Genomic DNA, 20,303 nt, shown 5'->3' on the forward strand with positions numbered 1-20,303 from the left:
CACCCCCTCCTCTTCCAAAAGCACTCTCTCCAACTCCTCTTCACCCCCTCCTCTTCCAAAATCCTCTTCCAACTCCTCTTCACCCCCTTCTCCGCTCCTCCTCTTCCAAAAGCACTCTCTCCACCTCCTCTTCACTCCTCCTCTTCCAAAAGCACTCTCTCCAACTCCTCTTCACCCCCTCCTCTTCCAAAGCACTCTCTCCACCTCCTCTTCACCCCCCTCCGCTCCTCCTCTTCCAAAAGCACTCTCTCCAACTCCTCTTCCCCCCCCTCCTCTTCCAAAAGCACTCTCTCCACCTCCTCTTCACCCCCCCCCTCCGGCCCTCCTCTTCCAAAAGCACTCTCTCCACCTCCTCTTCCCCCCCCCTCCGCTCCTCCTCTTCCAAAGCACTCTCTCCACCTCCTCTTCACTCCTCCCTCCTCTTCCAAAACCACTCTCCACCTCAACTCCTCTTCCCCCCTCCTCTTCCAAAAGCACTCTCTCCACCTCCTCTTCCCCCCCCTCCGCTCCTCCTCTTCCAAAAGCACTCTCTCCACCTCCTCTTCACCCCCCCTCCGCACTCTCTCCAACTCCTCTTCCAAAACCCACTCCACCTCCCTCTTCATTCCCTCCTCCTCTTCCAGAACCACTCTCTCCACCTCCTCTTCATCCCCCCCAGTCTCTTCTCTGCGTCATTGTTCCTTCCACCTCCTCTTCTCCCGGCTCCACTTCCTCCTCTTCCAAAAGTCCACCTTCTCCACCTTACCGATGATCTTCTCCTCTTCCAAAAGCACTCTCTCCACCTTCTTCAAACACCCGCCACAGTCTTCATCCCACCTCCTCTTCCAGTAGAACCTAGACACTCCACAATGAGTCAACACACACACACAGTGAATCAACACACCACCCAAAAGCATCTCACACACCACCCCTCTGAATCACACACACACCCAGTCCGCTCCTCCTCTTCCAAAATCTACTCCACACACCCACACCCAGTGAATCAAACACACACACAGTGAATCCACCTCCTCTTCACCCACAGTCCGAATCCTCCTCTTCCAAATCAACACTCTCTCCACAGTGAATCTACACCCCCACCGTGAATCCTACACTTCCAAAACCAGTGAATCTCCACACTCCTCTTCACCCCCTCCACTCCTCCTCTTCCAAAACCACTCTCTCCAGTGCCCTTCATCCCCCCTAGGAACAGGACACCATGTCTCCACCTCCCTTCATGGTTCGTTCAGAGCTTTTCTCACGCGTCATTGTTCCTTCCTCACCTCCCTAGAACTTCCTCCCGGCTCCACTTCCTGTTTCAGTCCACCTTCTCACCACGCGACCTTGGCCGTGGTAGATGTAGGGGATTGGCTCGTCCTCTTTGACTTCTTCAAACACCACGCCACAGTTACGTTCTCACACTGTGACCTGCTTAAAGTAGAACCTGCTTAAGACTTCTGTCACACAGTGAATCAACACACACACACACACACAGTGAACAGACACACAACACACACACTGTCACACACACAGTGAATCAACACACACACACACACAGTGAATCAACACACACACACACACAGTGAATCAACACACACAGTGAATCAACACACACACACACACAGTGAATCAACACACACACACACAGTGAATAACACACACTGTCTGGAGGAGAGGACACACACAGCACAGTGAATCTACACACACACACAGTGAACAGACACACACACACACAGTGAATCTACACACACACACACACACTGCTTAGACACACTGTCAGAGGAGACAGACACACAGTGAATCTACACACACTGGAGGAGACACAGACAGCACAGTGAATCTACACACACACACACACACACACACACACACACACACACACACACACACACACACACACACACACACACACACACACACAGGGAGACACACAGCACACACACACACAGTGAATAAACACACAAGTAGTGCCCTAGTAGGGAACAGAGGAGCCATGTGGGACACCACCATGTCTCCAGAGCTTAATCTCCACGGCGACGACCTCTCACCTGTAGAAGCCCTTCTTGGTGAGTAGCTCCTTGAACTGTCCCAGGGTGTAGACCTTTGGCCGTGGTGCTGGTGGGGATTGGCTCGCCACAGACAGCAGTACGCTTACAGTTACGTTCTGGACTGTGACCCCTGCTTCTTACTGCTTAGAGACTTCTGTCTAGAGGAGAGGAGACAGACAGCACTGCTTAGAGACTTCTGTCTAGAGGAGAGGAGACAGACAGCACTGCTTAGAGACTTCTGTCTAGAGGAGAGGAGACAGACAGCACTGCTTAGAGACTTCTGTCTAGAGGAGAGGAGACAGACAGCACTGCTTAGAGACTTCTGTCTGGAGGAGAGGAGACAGACAGCACTGCTTAGAGACTTCTGTCTAGAGGAGAGGAGACAGACAGCACTGCTTAGAGACTTCTGTCTGGAGGAGAGGAGACAGACAGCACTGCTTAGAGACTTATGTCTGGAGGAGAGGAGACAGACAGCACTGCTTAGAGACTTCTGTCTAGAGGAGACAGACAGCACTGCTTAGAGACTTCTGTCTGGAGGAGAGGAGACAGACCGCACTGCTTAGAGACTTCTGTCTAGAGGAGAGGAGACAGACAGCACTGCTTAGAGACTTCTGTCTAGAGGGAGAGACAGACAGCACTGCTTAGAGACTTCTGTCTGGAGGAGAGGAGACAGACAGCACTGCTTAGAGACTTCTGTCTGGAGGAGACAGACAGCACTGCTTAGAGACTTCTGTCTGGAGGAGAGGAGACAGACAGCACTGCTTAGAGACTTATGTCTGGAGGAGAGGAGACAGACAGCACTGCTTAGAGACTTCTGTCTAGAGGAGACAGACAGCACTGCTTAGAGACTTATGTCTAAAGGAGAGGAGACAGACAGCACTGCTTAGAGACTTCTGTCTAGAGGAGACAGACAGACAGCACTGCTTAGAGACTTCTGTCTAGAGGAGACAGACAGCACTGCTTAGAGACTTCTGTCTGGAGGAGAGGAGACAGACAGCACTGCTTAGAGACTTCTGTCTAGAGGAGAGGAGACAGACAGCACTGCTTAGAGACTTCTGTCTGGAGGAGAGGAGACAGACAGCACTGCTTAGAGACTTCTGTCTGGAGGAGAGGAGACAGACAGCACTGCTTAGAGACTTCTGTCTGGAGGAGAGGAGACAGACAGCACTGCTTAGAGACTTCTGTCTGGAGGAGAGGAGACAGACAGCACTGCTTAGAGACTTCTGTCTAGAGGAGAGGAGACAGACAGACAGCACTGCTTAGAGACTTCTGTCTAGAGGAGAGGAGACAGACAGCACTGCTTAGAGACTTCTGTCTGGAGGAGAGGAGACAGACAGCACTGCTTAGAGACTTCTGTCTGGAGGAGAGGAGACAGACAGCACTGCTTAGAGACTTCTGTCTAGAGGAGAGGAGACAGACAGCACTGCTTAGAGACTTAAAGGCCTCCTGCTCGAACCCCCTGATCCTAATCAACACTAACCCCTCGTTCCAACCTCAACCCTTCCTCCTCTTACCTCTGTTTAGCCTGCAGCAGGGCGGCTCTCCTCCTCTCCTCCTCCAGTCTCCTCCGGGCCTCCTCTAACTGAGTGAGGGGGTTGGGTGCGGGATTGGGAGGCATGGTGGGGTCCTGGATGAAGGGGTGGGAGGGCTGCACGTTGTTCCGCAGCTGGGCGCTCACCCAGGGTGCACTGCCCAGGACGCTCCACAGAGCTGGGTCTCAACAGCTCCACACTCCCTGGGTCTTCCTGGAGCCTGTGGTACTCCTAGAGGGGAGAGAGAGAGCACTGCTTAGAGAGAGGAGAGAGAGGAGAAAGAAACTGAGGGGGGAGGGGGAGGGGGGGAGAGAAAAAGAGAGGCGAGAGAAAGAGAGGGAATGGGGAGAGAAAGAGGAGTAAGTGAGGGACTGAGAGAGTGCGTCCTACGGTGTGTGTGTGTGTGTGTGTGTGTGGGGTGTGTGTATGTGTATGTGTGTGTATGTGTGTGTGTGTTACCCGTGAGTGTTCTTCTTGTGTCGTAGTGCCTCCCCCTCCATCATCCACTGCAGTATCTTGTGGTTTCTCTCCAGGTCCTCCAGCGGTACCTGGGCCTCCTGGACACGCCCCTCATCACCTTTACCTGAGGCTCCGCCCCCTTCTTAGAGCCACGCTTCGATAGGGTGCTACCCTTACTGCTGGGGTGCAGGACACACACACACACAGGTCAGAATGGTAATGGTCCACATGATTAAGACTAGCTAGTGGACAGCGTTCTACATTAGTGAGACTAGCTAGTGGACAGCGTTCTACATCAGTGAGACTAGCTAGTGGACAGTGTTCTACATTAGTAAGACTAGCTAGTGGACAGCGCCCTTTCTACATCAGTGAGACTAGCTAGTGGACAGTGTTCTACATTAGTGAGACTCGCTAGTGGACAGTGTTCTACATCAGTAAGACTAGCTGAGTGGACAGTGTTCTACATCAGTAAGACTAGCTAGTGGACAGCGTTCTACATTAGTAAAACTAGCTAGTGGACAGTGTTCTACATTAGTAAGACTAGCTAGTGGACAGCGTTCTACATCAGTGAGACTAGCTAGTGGACAGTGTTCTACATTAGTAAGACTAGCTAGTGGACAGTGTTCTACATTAGTGAGACTAGCTAGTGGACAGTGTTCTACATTAGTAAGACTAGCTAGTGGACAGCGTTCTACATTAGTAAAACTAGCTAGTGGACAGTGTTCTACATTAGTAAGACTAGCTAGTGGACAGCGTTCTACATCAGTGAGACTAGCTAGTGGACAGTGTTCTACATTAGTAAGACTAGCTAGTGGACAGCGTTCTACATCAGTGAGACTAGCTAGTGGACAGTGTTCTACATTAGTGAGACTCGCTAGTGGACAGTGTTCTACATCAGTAAGACTAGCTAGTGGACAGTGTTCTACATTAGTAAAACTAGCTAGTGGACAGTATTCTACATCAGTAAGACTAGCTAGTGGACAGAGTTCAACATTAGTGCGGCTGCACTGTTCTAGTCATGAAAATCGTGACTTGAGTCCGAGTCTAGTTCGAGTCCTAGCCTCAGTACGACAACACTGATAACACATAAACACCCCCAGGTACTAACCTATAACCCATTGCGTCCATGGTCCCAGCCCCATCTGCGTAGTTGCGTCCCTTCCCGGTAGAGTAGTGGTGGGCCTCCCCATTCCACAGGCCGCTCCCTGGGTCCTGGAGCCTCCTCCTCCTCCACCCAGCACCACCTCATCCATCTGGGGCTCTTTGGGCTTGGTGCCCCCTGGAGGGTAGTGGTAGCCATGCTTGTGGTGGTACACACCTGAGGGAACAGAGACATATAGGTTAAATAACTAGAACTCTACCTCTTAACCCAACAAAGATGCTGGTAGCCATGCTTGTAGCCATGCTGGTAGCCATGCTGGTAGCCATGCTGGTAGCCATGCTTGTAGCCATGCTGGTAGCCATGCTTGGAGCCATGCTGGTAGCCATGCTTGGAGCCATGCTGGTAGCCATGCTTGGAGCCATGCTGGTAGCCATGCTTGGAGCCATGCTGGTAGCCATGCTGGTAGCCATGCTGGTAGCCATGCTTGGAGCCATGCTGGTAGCCATGCTTGGAGCCATGCTGGTAACCATGCTGGTAGCCATGCTGGTAGTGGTACAGCCTTTATGGACACATCCAAAAAGAGATTGGTTTAGCACTGGTCTTTGGTATATTTCACCTCTGTACCTGGGCCTGTACTTATAAAGCCTCTCAGGGTAGGAGTGCTGATCTAGGATCAGATTGACCTTTAAAATCATAAAGAATATGACTCTATGGACAGCACTCCTACTCTGATGCTCTGTTGGTTGAATACACTCCATCACATTGATTATACAACGTCAACACTATACATACGTAAACTACTGAGCTTGTCTGATGCTTTAAGCACGGAGATAAATGTTTTTAATGAAGACGCCAAAAATGACTAAAGAGGGAGCTAGAGATCATCATAGCCCTAACCAGAAGGGGAAAAAATCTGTTCCCTCCCGCTGCAGGTTCTCGGGTTCAGCCATTATGATTCTGAAGTAGCTGGTAACAGGCTGATCCAGCGGTAGGCAACCTTCACCATGTGGAGTTGGAGTGCCAAGTCATCCTACCAACCTTCACCATGTGGAGTGCCAAGTCATCCTACCAACCTTCACCATGTGGAGTGCCAAGTCATCCTACCAACCTTCTCCATGTGGAGTGCCAAGTCATCCTACCAACCTTCACCATGTGGAGTTGGGTGCCAAGTCATCCTACCAACTTTCTCCATGTGGAGTGCCAAGTCATCCTACCACCTTCTCCATGTGGAGTGCCAAATCATCCTACCAACCTTCTCCATGTGGAGTGCCAAGTCATCCTACCAACCTTCTCCATGTGGAGTGCCAAGTCATCCTACCAACCTTCTCCATGTGGAGTGCCAAATCATCCTACCAACCTTCTCCATGTGGAGTGCCAAGTCATCCTACCAACTTTCTCCATGTGGAGTGCCAAGTCATCCTACCAACCTTCTCACGTGCATAGTGCCAAGTTATCCTACCAACCTTCTCCACGTGGAGTGCCAAGTCATCCTACCAACCTTCTCCACGTGGAGTGCCAAGTCATCCTACCAACCTTCTCCCGTGGAGTGCCAAGTCATCCTACCCAACCTTCACCATGTGGAGTGCCAAGTCATCCATAGAGTCATAAAGAATATGACTCTATGGACAGCACTCCTACTCTGATGCTCTGTTGGTTGAATACCTCCATCACATTGATTATACAACGTCAACACTATACATACGTAGACTACTGAGCTTGTCTGATGCTTTAAGCACGGAGATAAATGTTTTTTTAATGAAGACGCCAAAAAATGACTAAGAGGGAGCTAGAGATCATCATAGCCTAACCAGAAGGGAAAAAAACGGTTCCCTCCCGCTGCAGGTCTTCTCGGGTTCAGCCATTATGATTCTGAAGTTGCTGGTAACAGGCTGATCCAGCGGTGGCAACCTTCACCATGTGGAGTTGGAGTGCCAAGTCATCCTACCAACCTTCACCATGTGGGTGCCAAGTCATCCTACCAACCTTCTCCATGTGGAGTGCCAAGTCATCCTACCAACCTTCTCCATGTGGAGTGCCAAGTCATCCTACCAACCTTCTCCATGTGGGTGCAAGTCATCCTACCAACCTTCTCCATGTGGAGTGCCAAGTCATCCTACCAACCTTCTCCATGTGGAGTGCCAAGTCATCCTACCAACCTTCTCCCATGTGGAGTAGTCATCCTACCAACCTTCTCCATGTGGAGTGCCAAGTTATCCTACCAACCTTCTCCATGTGGAGTGCCAAGTCGTCCTACCAACCTTCTCCATGTGGAGTTGGGTGCCAAGTTATCCTACCAACCTTCTCCATGTGGAGTGCCAAGCCATCCTCCCAACCTTCTCCATGTGGGTGCCAAGCCATCCTACCAACCTTCTCCATGTGGAGTGCCAAGTCATCCTACCAACCTTCTCCATGTGGAGTGCCAAGTCATCCTACCAACCTTCTCCAACAAAGAGTGCCAAGTTATCCTACCAACCTTCTCCATGTGGAGTGCCAAGTCATCCTACCAACCTTCACCATGTGGAGTTGGAGTGCCAAGCTTATCCTACCAACCTTCTCCATGTGGGTGCCAAGTCATCCTACCAACCTTCTCCATGTGGAGTGCCAAGTTATCCTACCAACCTTCACCATGTGGAGTTGGAGTGCCAAGTCATCCTACCAACCTTCTCCATGTGGAGTGCCAAGTTATCTAGCCAACCTTCTCCATGTGGGTGCCATCATCCTGGACCTTCACCATGTGGAGTGCCAAGGCAGCCTACCAACCTTCTCCATGTGGAGTGCCAAGTCATCCTACCAACCTTCTCCATGTGGAGTGCCAAGTCATCTACCAACCTTCACCATGTGGAGTGCCAAGTCATCCTACCAACCTTCTCCATGTGGAGTTGGAGTGCCAAGTCATCCTACCAACCTTCTCCATGTGGAGTGCCAAGTCATCCTACCAACCTTCTCCATGTGGAGTTGGAGTGCCAAGTCATCCTACCAACCTTCTCCATGTGGAGTTGGAGTGCCAAGTTATCCTACCAACCTTCTCCATGTGGAGGTGCCAAGTCATCCTACTGCTTCTCCATGTGGGTGCCAAATCATCCTACCCCTTCTCCATGTGGAGTGCCAAGTCATCCTACCAACCTTCTCCATGTGGAGTCAAGTCATCCTACCAACCTTCTCCATGTGGAGTGCCAAGTCATCCTACCAACCTTCTCCATGTGGAGTGCCAAGTCATCCTACCAACCTTCTCCATGTGGAGTGCCAAGTCATCCTACCAACCTTCTCCATGTGGAGTGCCAAGTCATCCTACCAACCTTCTCCATGTGGAGTGCCAAGTCATCCTACCAACCTTCTCCATGTGGAGTGCCAAGTTATCCTACCAACCTTCTCCATGTGGAGTGCCAAGCCATCCTACCAACCTTCTCCATGTGGAGTGCCAAGTCATCCTACCAACCTTCTCCATGTGGAGTGCCAAGTCATCCTACCAACCTTCTCCATGTGGAGTGCCAAGTCATCCTACAAACCTTCTCCATGTGGAGTTAACTGGTCTAAGAACAGTGGGTTAGCTGGTCTAAGAACAGTGGGTTAACTGGTCTAGGAACAGTGGGTTAACTGGTCTAGGAACAGTGGGTTAACTGCCTGTTCACGGGCAGAACGACAGATTTGTACCTTGTCAGCTCGGGGATTTGAACTTGCAACCTACCGGTTACTAGTCCAACGCTCTAACCACTTGGCTACCTGCCGCCTCTACACTCTAACCACTAGGCTACCCTGCCCCCTCTACACTCTAACCACTAGGCTACCCTGCCACCTCTACACTCTAACCACTAGGCTACCCTGCCACCTCTACACTCTAACCACTAGGCTACCTGCCGCCCCTACACTCTAACCACTAGGCTACCCTGCCGCCCCTACACTCTCACCACTAGGCTACCTGCCACCTCTACACTCTAACCACTAGGCTACCTGCCCCTACCTCTAACCACTAGGCTACAGGCCACCCCAACACTCTAACCACTAGGCTACCTGCCGCCCCTACACTCTAACCACTAGGCTACCTGCCGCCCCTACACTCTAACCACTAGGCTACAGGCCGCCCCTACACTCTAACCACTAGGCTACCTGCCGCCCCTACACTCTAACCACTAGGCTACCTGCCGCCCCTACACTCTAACCACTAGGCTACCCTGCCGCCTCTACACTCTAACCACTAGGCTACCTGGCTGTAGCCCCTACACTCTAACCACTAGGCTACCTGAAGCCTCTACACTCTAACCACTAGGCTACCGCCGCCCCTACACTCTAACCACTAGGCTACCTGAAACCCCTACACTCTAACCACTAGGCTACCTGAAGCCTCTACACTCTAACCACTAGGCTACCCGCCGCCCCTACACTCTAACCACTAGGCTATCCCGCCGCCCTACACTCTAACCACTAGGCTACAGGACTACTACTAATCAGGCCAGGTAGTCTATGGGACTACTACTAATCAGACCAGGTAGCCTATAGGACTACTACTAATCAGGCCAGGTAGTCTATAGGACTACTACTAATCAGGCCAGGTAGCCTATAGGACTACTACTAATCAGGCCAGGTAGCCTATGGGACTACTACTAATCAGGCCAGGTAGCCTATAGGACTACTACTAATCAGGCCAGGTAGCCTATAGGACTACTACTAATCAGGCCAGGTAGTCTATAGGACTACTACTAATCAGGCCAGGTAGTCTATAGGACTACTACTAATCAGGCCAGGTAGCCTATAGGACTACTACTAATCAGGCCAGGTAGTCTATAGGACTACTACTAATCAGGCCAGGTAGTCTATAGGACTACTACTAATCAGGCCAGGTAGCCTGGGACTACTACTAATCAGGCCAGGTAGCCTATAGGACTACTACTAATCAGGCCAGGTAGTCTATAGGACTACTACTAATCAGGCCAGGTAGTCTATAGGACTACTACTATGTGTAATCAGACCAGGTAGCCTATAGGACTACTACTAATCAGGCCAGGTAGCCTATAGGACTACTACTATGTGTAATCAGGCCAGGTAGCCTATAGGACTACTACTATGTAATCAGGCCAGGTAGTCTATAGGACTACTACTAATCAGGCCAGGTAGCCTATAGGACTACTACTATGTGTAATCAGGCCAGGTAGTCTATAGGACTACTACTAATCAGGCCAGGTAGCCTATAGGACTACTATGTGTAATCAGGCCAGGTAGCCTATAGGACTACTACTAATCAGGCCAGGTAGTCTATAGGACTACTATGTGTAATCAGGCCAGGTAGTCTATAGGACTACTACTAATCAGGCCAGGTAGTCTATAGGACTACTACTAATCAGGCCAGGTAGTCTATAGGACTACTACTAATCAGGCCAGGTAGCCTATAGGACTACTACTAATCAGGCCAGGTAGCCTATAGGACTACTACTAATCAGGCCAGGTAGTCTATAGGATTACTACTAATCAGGCCAGGTAGTCTATAGGACTACTACTAATCAGGCCAGGTAGCCTATAGGACTACTACTAATCAGGCCAGGTAGTCTATAGGACTACTACTAATCAGGCCAGGTAGTCTATAGGACTACTACTAATCAGGCCAGGTAGCCTATAGGACTACTACTAATCAGGCCAGGTAGCCTATAGGACTACTACTAATCAGGCCAGGTAGCCTATAGGACTACTACTAATCAGGCCAGGTAGTCTATAGGACTACTACTAATCAGGCCAGGTAGTCTATAGGACTACTACTAATCAGGCCAGGTAGTCTATAGGACTACTACTAATCAGGCCAGGTAGTCTATAGGACTACTACTAATCAGGCCAGGTAGCCTATAGGACTACTACTAATCAGGCCAGGTAGCCTATAGGACTACTACTAATCAGGCCAGGTAGCCTATAGGACTACTACTATGTGTAATCAGGCCAGGTAGTCTATAGGACTACTACTAATCAGGCCAGGTAGCCTATAGGACTACTACTAATAAGCCAGGTAGTCTATAGGACTACTACTAATCAGGCCAGGTAGCCTATAGGACTACTACTAATCAGGCCAGGTAGCCTATAGGACTACTACTAATCAGGCCAGGTAGCCTATAGGACTACTACTAATCAGGCCAGGTAGCCTATAGGATTACTACTAATCAGGCCAGGTAGTCTATAGGACTACTACTAATCAGGCCAGGTAGCCTATAGGATTACTACTATGTGTAATCAGGCCAGGTAGCCTAAAGGACTACTACTAATCAGGCCAGGTAGCCTATAGGATTACTACTAATCAGGCCAGGTAGCCTATAGGACTACTACTAATCAGGCCAGGTAGCCTATAGGACTACTACTATGTGTAATCAGGCCAGGTAGCCTATAGGACTACTACTATGTGTAATCAGGCCAGGTAGTCTATAGGACTACTACTAATCAGGCCAGGTAGCCTATAGGACTACTACTAATCAGGCCAGGTAGCCTATAGGACTACTACTATGTGTAATCAGGCCAGGTAGTCTATAGGACTACTACTAATCAGGCCAGGTAGCCTATAGGACTACTACTAATCAGGCCAGGTAGCCTATAGGACTACTACTAATCAGGCCAGGTAGTCTATAGGACTACTACTAATCAGGCCAGGTAGTCTATAGGACTACTACTATGTGTAATCAGGCCAGGTAGCCTATAGGACTACTACTAATCAGGCCAGGTAGCCTATAGGACTACTACTAATCAGGCCAGGTAGCCTATAGGACTACTACTATGTGTAATCAGGCCAGGTAGTCTATAGGGGTACTACTATGTGTAATCAGACCAGGTAGTCTATAGGACTACTACTAATCAGGCCAGGTAGCCTATAGGACTACTACTAATCAGGCCAGGTAGCCTATAGGACTACTACTAATCAGGCCAGGTAGTCTATAGGACTACTACTAATCAGGCCAGGTAGCCTACAGGACTACTACTAATCAGGCCAGGTAGCCTATAGGACTACTACTAATCAGGCCAGGTAGTCTATAGGACTACTACTAATCAGGCCAGGTAGCCTATAGGACTACTATGTGTAATCAGGCCAGGTAGTCTATAGGACTACTACTATGTGTAATCAGGCCAGGTAGCCTATAGGACTACTACTAATCAGGCCAGGTAGCCTATAGGACTACTACTATGTGTAATCAGGCCAGGTAGTCTATAGGACTACTACTATGTGTAATCAGGCCAGGTAGTCTATAGGACTACTACTAATCAGGCCAGGTAGCCTATAGGACTACTACTAATCAGGCCAGGTAGTCTATAGGACTACTACTAATCAGGCCAGGTAGCCTATAGGACTACTACTAATCAGGCCAGGTAGTCTATAGGACTACTACTAATCAGGCCAGGTAGCCTATAGGACTACTACTAATCAGGCCAGGTAGCCTATAGGACTACTACTATGTGTAATCAGGCCAGGTAGTCTATAGGATTACTACTAATCAGGCCAGGTAGCCTATAGGACTACTACTAATCAGGCCAGGTAGCCTATAGGACTACTACTATGTGTAATCAGGCCAGGTAGCCTATAGGACTACTACTAATCAGGCCAGGTAGTCTATAGGACTACTACTAATCAGGCCAGGTAGCCTATAGGACTACTACTAATCAGGCCAGGTAGCCTATAGGACTACTACTAATCAGGCCAGGTAGCCTATAGGACTACTACTAATCAGGCCAGGTAGCCTATAGGATTACTACTATGTGTAATCAGGTGTGTGTCATTTCAAGATTGACAGGATCGCTACAAACAAAAGGCAATGAATTAATTGAGAACTCGTAAATGGAATGAAATAATAGTCCACCCAGATAGGCCTTCGCAAATGGACTAGTCCACCCAGACAGGCCTCCTCAATGGTCTAGTCCACCCAGACAGGCCTCCTCAATGGTCTAGTCCACCCAGACGGGCCTCCGCCAATGGTCTAGTCAACCCAGACGGGCCTCCTCAATGGACTAGTCCACCCAGACGGGCCTCCGCCAATGGACTAGTCCACCCAGACAGGCCTCCTCAATGGACTAGTCCACCCAGACAGGCCTCCTCAATGGACTAGTCCACCCAGACAGGCCTCCTCAATGGACTAGTCCACCCAGACGGGCCTCCGCCAATAGTCTAGTCCACCCAGACGGGCCTCCTCAATGGACTAGTCCACCCAGACGGGCCTCCGCCAATGGACTAGTCCACCCAGACGGGCCTCCGCCAATGGACTAGTCCACCCAGACGGGCCTCCTCATTGGTCTAGTCCACCCAGACGGGCCTCCTCATTGGACTAGTCCACCCAGACGGGCCTCCGCCAATGGTCTAGTCCACCCAGACGGGCCTCGCCAATGGTCTAGTCCACCCAGACGGGCCTCCTCAATGGACTAGTCCACCCAGACGGGACTCCGCCAATGGTCTAGTCCACCCAGACGGGCCTCCGCAATGGACTAGTCCACCCAGACGGGCCTCCGCAATGGACTAGTCCACCCAGACGGGCCTCCGCAATGGACTAGTCCACCCAGAAAGGCCTCCTCAATGGACTAGTCCACCCAGACGGGCCTCCGCAATGGACTAGTCCACCCAGACGGGCCTCCGCAATGGACTAGTCCACCCAGACGGGCCTCCGCAATGGACTAGTCCACCCAGACGGGCCTCCGCAATGGACTAGTCCACCCAGACGGGCCTCCGCCAATGGTCTAGTCCACCCAGACGGGCCTCCTCAATGGACTAGTCCACCCAGACGGGACTCCGCCAATGGTCTAGTCCACCCAGACGGGCCTCCGCAATGGACTAGTCCACCCAGACGGGCCTCCGCAATGGACTAGTCCACCCAGAAAGGCCTCCTCAATGGACTAGTCCACCCAGACGGGCCTCCGCAATGGACTAGTCCACCCAGACAGGCCTCCGCAATGGACTAGTCCACCCAGACAGGCCTCCGCAATGGACTAGTCCACCCAGACGGGCCTCCTCAATGGACTAGTCCACCCAGACGGGCCGCCTCAATGGACTAGTCCACCCAGACAGGCCTCCTCAATGGTCTAGTCCACCCAGACGGGCCTCCTCAATGGGCTAGTCCACCCAGACGGGCCTCCTGAATGGACTAGTCCACCCAGACAGGCCTCCACAATGGACTAGTCCACCCAGACAGGCCTCCGCAATGGGCTAGTCCACCCAGACAGGCCTCCTCAATGGACTAGTCCACCCAGACGGGCCTCCGCCAATAGTCTAGTCCACCCAGACGGGCCTCCTCAATGGACTAGTCCACCCAGACGGGCCTCCGCCAATGGACTAGTCCACCCAGACGGGCCTCCGCCAATGGACTAGTCCACCCAGACGGGCCTCCTCATTGGTCTAGTCCACCCAGACGGGCCTCCTCATTGGACTAGTCCACCCAGACGGGCCTCCGCCAATGGTCTAGTCCACCCAGACGGGCCTCGCCAATGGTCTAGTCCACCCAGACGGGCCTCCGCAATGGACTAGTCCACCCAGACGGGACTCCGCCAATGGTCTAGTCCACCCAGACGGGCCTCCGCAATGGACTAGTCCACCCAGACGGGCTCCGCAATGGACTAGTCCACCCAGACGGGCCTCCGCAATGGACTAGTCCACCCAGACGGCCTCCTCAATGGACTAGTCCACCCAGACGGGCCTCCCGCAATGGACTAGTCCACCCAGACGGGCCTCCGCAATGGACTAGTCCACCCAGACGGGCCTCCGCAATGGACTAGTCCACCCAGACGGGCCTCCTCAATGGACTAGTCCACCCAGACGGGCCTCCGCAATGGACTAGTCCACCCAGACGGGCCTCCGCAATGGACTAGTCAATCAATCAAATTTATTCATGAAGCCCTTCTTACATCAGCTGATAACTCAAAGTGCTGTACAGAACCCAGCCTAAAACCCCATACAGCAATGCAGATGTAGAAGCACGGTGGCTAGGCAAAAACTCCCTAAAAAGGCCAGAACCTAGAAAGAAACCTAGAGAGGAACCAGGCTATGTGGGGTGGCCAGTCCTCTTCCAGTCACTCAGACAGGTGTGAATCAGCGGGTGTGAATCAGACGGGTGTGAATCCGACGGTGTGAATCAGGCGGGTGTGAATCCGACGGGTGTGAATCAGGCGGTGTGAATCCCGGGTGTGAATCAGACAGGTGTGAATCAGGCGGGTGTGAATCAGGCGGGTGTGAATCAGGCGGGTGTGAATCAGGCGGGTGTGAATCAGGCGGGTGTGAATCAGACGGGTGTGAATCAGGCGGGTGTGAATCAGGCGGGTGTGAATCAGGCGGGTGTGAATCAGACTGGTGTGAATCAGGCGGGTGTGAATCAGACAGGTGTGAATCAGACAGGTGTGAATCAGACAGGTGTCTTGTGTGCCATACATTTTATTTTTTATATATATTTGTCACTGCTCGACTAAAAAAAATATCTTGTGATGGAAGCCAACAACCTATCGACCAGTCGACTAAATGGGGTTGCCTAATTGAGTCTAACCTGGATAAATAAAGAACGACATCAACACTAGAAGATGTTTATCATTGAGACCAACCTGGATAAATAAAGACAACATCAACACGAGAAGATGTTTATCATTGAGTCTAACCTGGATAAATAAAGACAACATCAACACTAGAAGATGTTTATCATTGAGACCAACCTGGTTAAATAGAAGACAACAACACTAGATGTTTATCATTGAGACTAACCTGGATAAATAAAGACAACATCAACACTAGAAGATGTTTATCATTGAGACCAACCTGGTTAAATAAAGACAACACTAGCTGTTTATCATTGAGACCAACCTGGATAAATAAAGACAACATCAACACTAGAAGATGTTTATCATGGAACCAACCTGGATAAATAAAGACAACAACAACATACCTGCTCCCATCCCCGTTGGGTCCCCTCCCTTGGCTCCTGGCTTGTGACCTTTCACCCCTGGAGGCCACTGGGTTCTTCAGAGTGAGGTGGAGGGTACACCCCTCCGTCGGAGGGCGGGACTTGGCGGGTGTCTCCCGGTGCCTGGTGACTGACACCCCGCGTCTCCATCACTCTCTGCACGTGTTCGTCCAAGATGGCCTCCGGGTTCTCCTCGTGCGCGTCCTGTAGCGCCAGGGCGCCGTTGTGCGAGGTCTCTGAATAACGGGACCCGTGAGTGGGGGTAGAGGGACGAGGTGGAGGGGGAGGGGCTTGTTGCCGTAGGGGGGAGGGAGTTTACCATGGAGACGTCGGGGCGTCGTCACCCTCCTCCTCCTATCACAGAGCAGGAGAGGAAAGAAGGGCGGGGTTAGAGGAGAAGCAGGTTAGTGTATGTGTGTGATGATTACCATCAAACCACGCACACACACACACATCCAAACCACGCTACGTCACACACACACACTCACATCCAAACCAGGCACACGTCACAGATGCGTCACACACACATATCAAACCACGCACAGGCCACAGATACGCCACACCCCTCCCAGTACGTACCCGTCTGACCCTCTTCAGTCTCTCCTCCAGTCTCTCCTGTGCTTCTCTCTCTCTCAGAACTGCCTCCAGTCGACTGATGAGGTCAACAGCAAACCTCTCCGGCTCAACGTGGACATCCTTTGGTACACAGTACGCACGCTAGACACAGAACATCTACCAGATCAACATCATTCACAGAGTCTACCGTTAAGGACCACAGAACATCTACCAGGACCACAGAACATCTACCAGGACCACAGAACATCTACCAGGACCACAGAACATCTACCAGGACCACAGAACATCTACCAGGACCACAGAACATCTACCAGGACCACAGAACATCTACCAGGACCACAGAACATCTACCAGGACCACAGAACATCTACCAGGACCACAGAACATCTATCAGAGGGTATGATTAGGGTATAAAGTAATGTGAGGTAGGGTGTGAGGTAGGGTGTAGTGTGTATACTACTTACAGGTATGTGAGGTAGGGTGTGAGTAGTGTGTATACTACTTACAGGTATGTGAGGTAGGGTGTGGTAGGGTGTAGTGTATATACCCACAGGTATGTGAGGTAGGGTGTGAGGTAGGGTGTGAGGTAGGGTGTAGTGTGTACTCTACTTACAGGTATGTGAGGTAGGGTATGAGGTAGGGTATGAGGTAGGGTGTGGTAGTGTGTGTGGTGGGGTGTAGTGTGTACTCTAATTACAGGTATGTGAGGGTAGGGTGTGAGGTAGGGTGTGAGGTAGGGTGTGAGGTAGGGTGTACTCTAATTACAGGTATGTGAGGTAGGGTGTGAGGTAGGGTGTGAGGTAGGGTGTAGTGTGTACTCTACTTACAGGTATGTGAGGTAGGGTACGAGGTATATGTGTACTCTACTTACAGGTATGTGGTAGGGTGTGAGGTAGGGTATAGTGTGTACTCTACTTACAGGTATGTGAGGTAGGGTATGAGGTAGGGTGTGGTGAGGGTATGAGGTAGGGTATAGTGTGTACTCTACTTACAGGTATGTGAGGTAGGGTGTGAGGTAGGGTGTAGTGTGTACTCTACTTACAGGTATGTGGTGGTTAGTGTGTACTCTACTTACAGGTATGTGAGGTAGGGTATGCGGTAGGGTGTGAGGTAGGGTATAGTGTGTACTCTACTTACAGGTATGTGAGGTAGGGTATGAGGTAGGGTGTAGTGTGTACTCTACTTACAGGTATGTGGTAGGGTGTAGTGTGTACTCTACTTACAGGTATGTGAGGTAGGGTGTGAGGTAGGGTGTAGTGTGTACTCTACTTACAGGTATGTGAGGTAGAGTGTAGTGTGTACTCTACTTACAGGTATGTGGTAGGGTGTGAGGTAGGGTGTGAGGTAGGGTGTAGTGTGTACTCTACTTACAGGTATGTGAGGTGGGGTGTGAGGTAGGGTGTGAGGTAGGGTGTAGTGTGTACTCTACTTACAGGTATGTGAGGTAGGGTGTAGTGTGTACTTTACTTACAGGTATGTGAGGTAGGGTGTGAGGTAGGGTGTGAGGTAGGGTGTGAGGTAGGGTGTAGTGTGTACTCTACTTTCAGGTATGTGAGGTAGGGTGTGAGGTAGGGTGTGAGGTAGGGTGCAGTGTACTCTACTTACAGGTATGTGAGGTAGGGTGTGAGGTAGGGTGTAGTGTGTACTCTACTTACAGGTATGTGAGGTAGGGTGTGAGGTAGGGTGTAGTGTGTACTCTACTTACAGGTATGTGAGGTAGGGTGTAGTGTGTACTTTACTTACAGGTATGTGAGGTAGGGTGTGAGGTAGGGTGTGAGGTAGGGTATGAGGTAGGGTGTAGTGTGTACTCTACTTACAGGTATGTGAGGTAGGGTGTGAGGTAGGGTGTGAGGTAGGGTGTGAGGTAGGGTATGAGGTAGGGTGTGAGGTAGGGTGTAGTGTGTACTCTACTTACAGGTATGTGAGGTAGGGGGTGAGGTAGGGTGTGAGGTAGGGTGTAGTGTGTACTCTACTTACAGGTATGTGAGGTAGGGGGTGAGGTAGGGTGTAGTGTGTAGTGTGTACTCTACTTACAGGTATGTGAGGTAGGGGGTGAGGTAGGGTGTAGTGTGTACTCTACTTACAGGTATGTGAGGTAGGGTGTGAGGTAGAGTGTGAGGTAGGGGGTAGTGTGTACTCTACTTACAGGTATGTGAGGTAGGGTGTGAGGTAGAGTGTGAGGTAGGGGTAGTGTGTACTCTACTTACAGGTATGTGAGGTAGGGTGTAGTGTGTACTCTACTTACAGGTATGTGAGGTAGGGGCACACGTCCGTTGGCTTTGGCACTTTCATGCATCTACGATGCTGTTTACGATACGGTAGGGTGGAACACCATCCCTGCAACACACACACGCACACGCACACACACCGTTAGTATTCAGAAGAATGTCTTTCAGTGTATTTGTGCAAAAAAGTCCGCGACAGTGGTGCTGAGAGATAGAGGATCTGTGTGTATTTCAGTGTGTGTGTATTTCAGTGTGTGTATTTCAGTGTGTGTGTATTTCAGTGTGTGTGTGTGTATTTCAGTGTGTGTGTGTGTATTTCAGTGTGTGTGTGGTGTGTATTTCAGTGTGTGTGTGTGTGTATTTCAGTGTGTGTGTATTTCAGTGTGTGTGTGTGTATTTCAGTGTGTGTGTGTATTTCAGTGTGTGTATTTCAGTGTGTGTGTATTTCAGTGTGTGTATTTCAGTGTGTGTATTTCAGTGTGTGTGTATTTCAGTGTGTGTGTATTTCAGTGTGTGTGTGTATTTCAGTGTGTATTTCAGTGTGTGTATTTCAGTGTGTGTGTGTGTATTTCAGTGTGTATGTGTGTGTGTGTGTATTTCAGTGTGTGTGTATTTCAGTGTGTGTATTTCAGTGTGTATTTCAGTGTGTGTATTTCAGTGTGTATGTGTGTGTGTGTGTATTTCAGTGTGTGTTTTCAGTGTGTGTGTATTTCAGTGTGTGTTTTCAGTGTGTGTTTTCAGTGTGTGTGTGTGTGTGTGTATTTCAGTGTGTGTTTTCAGTGTGTGTGTATTTCAGTGTGTGTTTTCAGTGTGTGTGTGTGTGTGTGTGTATTTCAGCGTGTGTAGTTCAGCGTGTGTAGTTCAGCGTGTGTAGTTCAGTGTGTGTAGTTCAGTGTGTGTTTTCATGTGTGTGTGTGTGTGTGTGTGTATTTCAGTGTGTGTTTTCAGTGTGTGTGTAGTTCAGTGTGTGTATTTCAGTGTGTGTATTTCAGCGTGTGTATTTCAGCGTGTGTAGTTCATGCGGTGTAGTTCAGTGTGTATTTCAGTGTGTGTTTTCAGTGTGTGTGTGTGTGTGTGTGTGTATTTCAGCGTGTGTATTTCAGTGTGTGTAGTTCAGTGTGTGTATTTCAGTGTGTGTGCTTCTGCTGTCGTTCAGTGAGAGTGTGTGTGTGTGTGTGTGTGTGTATTTCAGCGTGTGTAGTTCAGCGTGTGTATTTCCGTGTGTGTATTTCAGTGTGTGTGCTTCTGCTGTCGGTCAGTGAGAGTGTGTGTGTGTGTGTGTGTGTACTCACACACTGCTGTCGGTCAGTGAGAGTGTGTGTGTGTGTGTGTGTGTGTGTGTGTGTGTGTGTGTGTGTGTGTGTGTGTGTGTGTGTGTACTCACACACTGCTGTCGGTCAGTGAGAGTGTGTCGCCGTCGGAGACGCTGGACATGCTCTGCTGTTCACTGTCGTTAGCGCTGGTTGCCGGGCGCGAGCACAACCCATGTTCAC

General features: G+C 50.4%; 1 pseudogene; it reads right to left on the bottom strand.

The window, feature by feature from the left end:
• Positions 1-671: 671 nt before the first annotated feature.
• LOC135535944 (axin-1-like) lies at positions 672-20,289 on the bottom strand (annotated as a pseudogene).
• Between the last annotated feature and the right edge of the window lie 14 nt (positions 20,290-20,303).

The sequence above is a fragment of the Oncorhynchus masou genome, unplaced genomic scaffold, assembly GCF_036934945.1.
Source record: "Oncorhynchus masou masou isolate Uvic2021 unplaced genomic scaffold, UVic_Omas_1.1 unplaced_scaffold_5352, whole genome shotgun sequence".
Classification (NCBI taxonomy): domain Eukaryota; kingdom Metazoa; phylum Chordata; class Actinopteri; order Salmoniformes; family Salmonidae; genus Oncorhynchus; species Oncorhynchus masou.